Here is a 6,793-nt window from a genome sequence, read left to right as displayed (position 1 = left end):
TCGGGCCAGGCGGCGGCACGGCCGGGCTCGCGCGGGCCCCGGATGGGCTCTGCGGGCCGCGGCGCGGAGAGGAGAGAGAGGGCACGGGCCGAGGGGGAGGTGGCGGCTCCGGATTGGTCCAGGAGGCGGCAGGGTTGACGTGGCGGCCTGCGATTCGCCGGAGTGAGGTGGCTGGTGGCAGTGGACACGTCCGGCGGCGGGACGGACATGTCCGGCTGCGGGAGGAGGAAGATGGCTAGGGTTGGACTGCGGGATTCATCCGCGAATTTGGACGGGAGGCACATATTTATAGTTTCTGGGAGCTAGGAGAGTCCAAATGAGGCACGGTTTTCGGCCACGCGATCGTGATCGAACGACCGAGAGCATGGAGGGGAGTTTGCTGGGCTTTGGGCCACTTTGGATGGGTGTTGGGCTGCAAAGAGAAAGGGGGTTTTGGGCTACGCGGTTAACCGTTGGAGTATCAAACGGACTCCAAATGGCACAAAACTTGACAGGCGGTCTACCAGTGGTATACCAAGGCCGCTTGGCAAGACTCGGTCCATTCCGAGAACGTTTAACACCCGCTCACAACGAGAGACAAAAAGGGGACGCCGGAGGGCATAGGAGTGCCGGATTGCAAAACGGACAACGGGGAAAAGGCTCGGATGCATGAGACGAACACGTATGCAATGCAATGCAATGCACATGATGACAAGACAAAAAGCAACATGCAAGCAAATGACATGGCAACGACGGTGAATAACTGGCAGACACCTAGCGCATCGAATCCGGGGTGTTACACCTGCACCTTGCTCAATTAGCCGAACGGACAAGGTGTATTCGAACCTCATACACTGGAGGCGTCAAGGGGCGGAGGCACAAGGTGCAGTGGAGCACGGTGAGGTCCATGGAGACCTTAGTGAGCTGCCTCGTCGCTTCCTGTTCCGTCTGCATGATCTCGCCCTCCTCGTGCACAACCATCTCTCGCTTGGGCCGGGGCATTACAAAGCTTTACCGTCACGTATTTTATACTCTGCGCATAACTGTCCTCCCGCATACCAAGGAAGGCAGTAGTTTGAGTTTTCTGGACAAATTTGCCCCTGCGCAGGAGTAAGCTGCATATATATCGACAGTAAATGCGCATGCAATGGTTGGCTGATCCTTCTTCCTTTTCGCTTAAGTTGGCTTCCCCAGGCGGTCAAGCCACATCCGGCGCTGCATTCGTTTGCCTGTAGCCATTTTCTGCTTTGGAAACTAGCGCGATTAATGGGGGCAGAACTAATTGAGCGGGGGCACAAACCAACGCGGACGCGCAGACTAATCTGAGAAAAACAAGAAAAAGTTATACGCAAAGTAAAAGCAATCGGAGGGAGTACTACTTCAAGGTGCATTAAATCAACACATGCAAGTATCAAAAGGAGAGTCACGGCATGCATGCATGCGTTGTAATTAATGCATCGGTAACCGCAAATTATTGAAATATATCGAGTGCAGTGCTTTGATGTGTCACGTCAACTCGTACATTAACGAGAAGTTTGATTATCCTCTCCCTCGCGGACTTAACTGCGCCTGCCTTTGGCTGTATGACAGGTTGGCCACCCACCTGTCGAGCCCACATGTCATACACGCAAAGGCAGGAGCGTCCCTCCCTCGCCCATGAGCGTGGTGGCTGGCAAGACTAGGAGAAGCTTTCGCTACGTGCTCTCCCTCCCGCACGTGGTGGACATGCAGCAGTTCGATCAGTGTCAGATGGCCAGAAGTGTACTGTAGTACTCCTCCAGTGCAGTAGTACTCCATCATTGTTCGACTTCGTGAAGAGGCGAAGAGCCAAGCGTAGCCCGTATGCTCGTGTGGCAGTTTCATGTGTAGAGTAGTCTAGGATAGTGTGTACCGTGCCTGTAAGCTTAAAATCATTTGGGTCGGCTCCATGCTATGTGGCCATCTCGAAGTTTTTAAAAAAAATTAAAATAGTCTTCTGGCCCTACCTGTCACCTTGGTGATTGTAGTTTGCACGCTCATCTGGTCAAGACAGGAATATATATTTTTATTTATTTATTTTTTTGAGAAGGGGGGACTCCCCGGCCTCTGCATCAGAACGATGCATACGGCCACATATATTTTAATTTGTGGTGGGTAAATGTTATAGGTTGCAGCAAATATATTGTACACTGCGGGTCTTTCAGCCAAGTTTAGAGGCAAGCATGTGGGGCCAGTGCTATGATGTGTCGCGTCAACTCGTACAACGAGGAGAAGCTTGATTTTACTACACGCCTTCTTCCTCGCCCATGCGCGCGGTTGCTCGCAAACGAGGACAGGCTTTTGCTTAGTAGTATACTTCTACAACAAGCTATCCGTCCCGCTCGCGGTGGACGGACATGCAACAGTGGATTCGACACTGTAGAAGCAGTAGTAGTAACATCATTGTTCGTCTTATCAAAGATGCGAAGAGCCAAGCGCAAACCGAACGTTGCATGAGATAAAATTGCTATGTGAGCCCACTATTGTACTACAACTACTTGCTAGTATATCCCTGTAAACCAGAAAGGAGTATTTGCCCTTCTAGATATTTCAACAAGTGACTAGACTACACAGAGATGGAGTACATATGGAGCAAAATGAGTGAATCTGCACCATAAATAAATACGTACTAGTTCTATCGTTTTCCTCTCTGAGGTGCACAATATTGAGTATACTGACTAGTCTCTTTTTGACACGCATTTACGGTTTTTTTGACACAGTACAGACGCAAGCACTCATATACACGCGCATACACTCGCCCTATGAACGCACACACGCATGGCACTATCATCTTGAAATTTACGAAGTCACCATGGGCACCTCATCGTCGACGGGTCCATAGGTGCTTGAATGCCAAGGAGGGAGAGGGTAGCGGTTCCCGAGATGTTGAACGGTCAATGATGCATCCTCACTTACATGTAGAGGGAATTAATTGGAGAAGCAGAATAGAGCCAGCACGATGTGAATGCAACAAAGTTTGGACTCTCATATAATAAAGGCGCCCCACCACTCCAATCCATCTACTCCCAAGTCTCTGAGCAACACTAATCACTCCAATCCAAGACCAAGTGACCAGAAGCCACAAGCACCTATGGAGGCGATGGACACGAGCGGCAGTCGGCTGTGCCAAATCATCCAAGGCGCCGGCCTGCGGCCCGGCACCACGCAGCGTTTCCAGACGGTGCTGGCGACCACAGGCATCGTAGCCCTCGCCGACGCCGGCTTCGCCTCTCGCATGGACGACATGATGGTCAACTCCATCCGCAAGTTCACCGCCGTCAAGAAGCGTGCGGATGACCTTGCCGTACTGCTCCAGCCTGCGCGCCCAGGCTCATCATTGCCTGCCACCCTCATCGGCCTCCATGGTGACGAACTATTTCAAGCCCTGGTGGCCGTGCAGGTGCCGGAGGTCGCGATGAAGAATGTGCACCTCGAGGCCGCGCTCGCCGCGCAGCGCCTCGCCATGCAAGAAACCGTCAACCTGCACATCCACGTCTACGAGGAAATCGTCTACATAGGCCACTACAAGGCAAGCGAGGACAGAAAGACGTTGGCCTTCTTCCAGCGGCTCGAATTTTGGACGCCATTGTTCAGAAGCACGTCGACCTGGCCACGAAAGCCGCTGCTACTTAGGCGTCGTTCGGTGGGCCAGCGCCCTGAGTCGAGGAGGTGGACGGCGTCGATGGATGCATCTCTTCTTCTTGCCTCGTGTAACCAGCACTGCATCACCTTGTGGCCTTAATGTTTTATTAGTATAGTAGTCCCTCCGTTCCCAAATATAAGTCTTTCTAAAGATTCCAGCAAGTGACTAGTACATACGAAGCAAAATGAGTGAATCTACACTCTAAACTATGTCTACATACATCTGTATGCTGTATTCCATTTAAAATAGTATCTAAAAAGGCTTATATTTATGAACGGAGGGAGTATATGGCATTTTTATTCCAGTCGTAACATTTTCACTGTGAGGTGGGGCCGTAGTTGAGCAAACACACCCCGCCCACCGGGCGTCGGCCGAGTTTAGAATTAGAAGAGAGAAACGAGGGAGGAGAGATAGCTGTAGCACGGACGCTGTTGTCAGATGGGACTCGTGTTTATAGAATAGGAGTACTGAGCACTCGTTCCTCTTTTTTTTGAGGGAAAAATTAGTCGTATGTCTAGTACCACTAGTTGGGTGCGTGCGACCTATAGCTGTCATCACTTTAGGTCTCCTTTTCGAACCGCGGCTACGGTTCATAGTACATATTTATTCACGCATTTATCCTCCTATATGTACTCCTAGGCTATTTCCACGTGCTCCCATTCGCCGACATGTGGGACATAGAGCATCTGGATCGTAGTGCATGCACGACTCGGAGCATATGCCGGGGTACTTTCCATTTCAGACCTCACGAATTACATGCAAACCCCCCGCGGAAGAATAAATAAATGAATGAATTACTACATGAAACTGGATTATTTTCGTGGAAACCAGAGCATGTTCATTAAATTTTGGACCTAAACCAGTCTAAGGGCCTCTTTGATTTTTCCCGCAAAAAAAGGGCCTCTTTGATTTTTCCCGCAAAAAAAGGGCCTCTTTGATTCGCAGGATAATGAAAACATAGGAATGGGGAAAGTATGATGGCGATGAACCGAGACGAGGAGAACTCTAACTCAGTTAGAGGTTAGAGTTAGATTCTAACCCTGAACTAACTCTAAACCAAAGAGGTGTATGGATGGCAGGGTTAGATTGACAATAAATGCTCTATCTCAATCATTTGACTACTTTGGACCCTATTTCCTGCCGGATTTGTGGCCGACTGTTCTATGGCCTCCTCCCGCTCACAATTGGCATAAACGAACCATCTATACAAATCAAGCATGCAAAACATGATAATTTTTACTTTGTCCATACAAATGAGATATCCCACGTAAACATACAAGTCATCAATCAAGCTTCACAAAATAAAAAAACACTTCGGGTCTGTTTGGTTCATGACTAACTTTGCCACAACTAAGCTTAGCAAAGTGCGGCTGCCACAAAAAGTGTGGCTAACAAAATGGCCACAGCAAGTGTGGCAAGATTTGGCAAGAAGTTGAGTCTATGACATGTGGACCATGTAACTAGAAAAGTATGGCAAGCCACAAGTGTGACCATGAACCAAACACATGCCTAAGATATTGTGGCACGCCTAAGCTTAGGCGTGGCAACCTTAGGATGCAAACCAAACAGGCCCTTCATGAAACAAAGAATGAGCTAACTCATCACGGAAGTCATTCGCGATAGGGAGGGAGGCCGGAGCCCCTCACGCACCAAGGGCGGAGCTCGCCATCGTCGCTCTAGAGGAAGGCTCTGTAGAGCCCAAGCCCCGGGAACCCCTCCGACGCTGGCCCTTGCGAGTTGAGGTCGACACCGGCATGGGTAGCAGGGCCGCTTGCTACCGACTAGGAACTTAATCTTTGGGCCTCTAGAAATAATGCAAGCTTGTAACTAAAATACCTAAAAAGGTGAACTGAATCTTTGGGCCTCTAGAAATAATGCAAGCCTAAAACTGAAGTACCTAGAAAGGTGAACTAAATCTTTGGGCCTCTAGAAATAATGCAAGCCTGAAAGTGAAATACCTAGAAAGGTGAACTGAATCTTTGGGCCTCTAGAAATAATGCAAGCCTGAAACTGAAATACCTAGAAAGGTGAACTGAATCTTTGGGCCTCTAGAAATAATGCAAGCCAAAAATTGAAATACCTAGAAAGGTGAACTGAATCTTTGGGCCTCTAGAAATAATGCAAGTCTGAAATTGAAATACCTAGAAAGGTAACCTGAATCTTTGGGCCTCTAGAAAGATTTATTACCTCCTCAAGCAGCATCAAACAATTCCATGCGTGCACAACAAATCTATACCAAGTTTGATCAGGATCTACTTTTCCAAATCAGAATTAGCGCTAGAGCAAGCAAGATCAATGATATGGCCGTGAGACAAAGAAGGAACGAACAAACTCACCCCTCTCGCGACCTCCCTGGTAGATGCGCCGCTGCCGCGCACGACAGAGAGAGAAAAACGACTGGTGAAGGGGGAACGGGGCGACCTTCGAAGGCCGGAGGGAGAGGGCGGCCGGAGTAGGGCGGCGGAGGCCGGAAGGAGAGGGCGGCCGGAGGAGAGAGAGGGCGAGCGGCGCTTGGGCGGGCGGCCCTATGGGGAACAGAGAGGAGTCGTGCGAGAGGGGGGGAGCGATCTGGTGTGGGAAGGGGAGATTTTTTTTAGTTCTCTTTTAGTGGGCCCGAGGATAACAAACCCAATTAGAACCTCTCCACCGGGCTAGTTTTTTTAGCTGGGTTAGAGCAAACTAGCTCAAACTACCCCCTCTTGTTTCGATAATTTGAGGTTATTTCAACCCAAACTAGCTCTCACTCAGGGATCCAAACAAAGAGGAGTGTTACTGTACATGCTACAGTGTGGACCATAGCACATTGTTTTTTATGGCCATATCACCACATTGTTTTCTACTGCTGGTTCACTGGGCTACCGTGGTTCGCACTGCTGGTTCACTGGGCTGCCGTGGTTCGCACTCCTCCGACCTGAGTAGTACATAGTATAGTACTAGTATATACCGCATCATTCTTTGCTCCTTCTTACTACTCAGGCATGTGGGAGAGCCAGCATCCGGGTCGACGTGTCATGCACCAGATTAGAGCGTGGAACGGAAGGGGGGCATCACCCCGGTCGGAGAGCCAGTAATTCATGACTATAGTGAGAGGTCATATCACAAGTCTTTCCAGTAGTAACATGCCGTCAAATTGCACAGCCCCACTCGCTCACC

This window comes from Triticum dicoccoides, chromosome 2B (assembly GCF_002162155.2).
Source record: "Triticum dicoccoides isolate Atlit2015 ecotype Zavitan chromosome 2B, WEW_v2.0, whole genome shotgun sequence".
Classification (NCBI taxonomy): Eukaryota; Viridiplantae; Streptophyta; class Magnoliopsida; order Poales; family Poaceae; genus Triticum; species Triticum dicoccoides.
The sequence above is the reverse complement of the archived record's forward strand: the minus strand, read 5'-3'. Positions refer to the sequence as shown.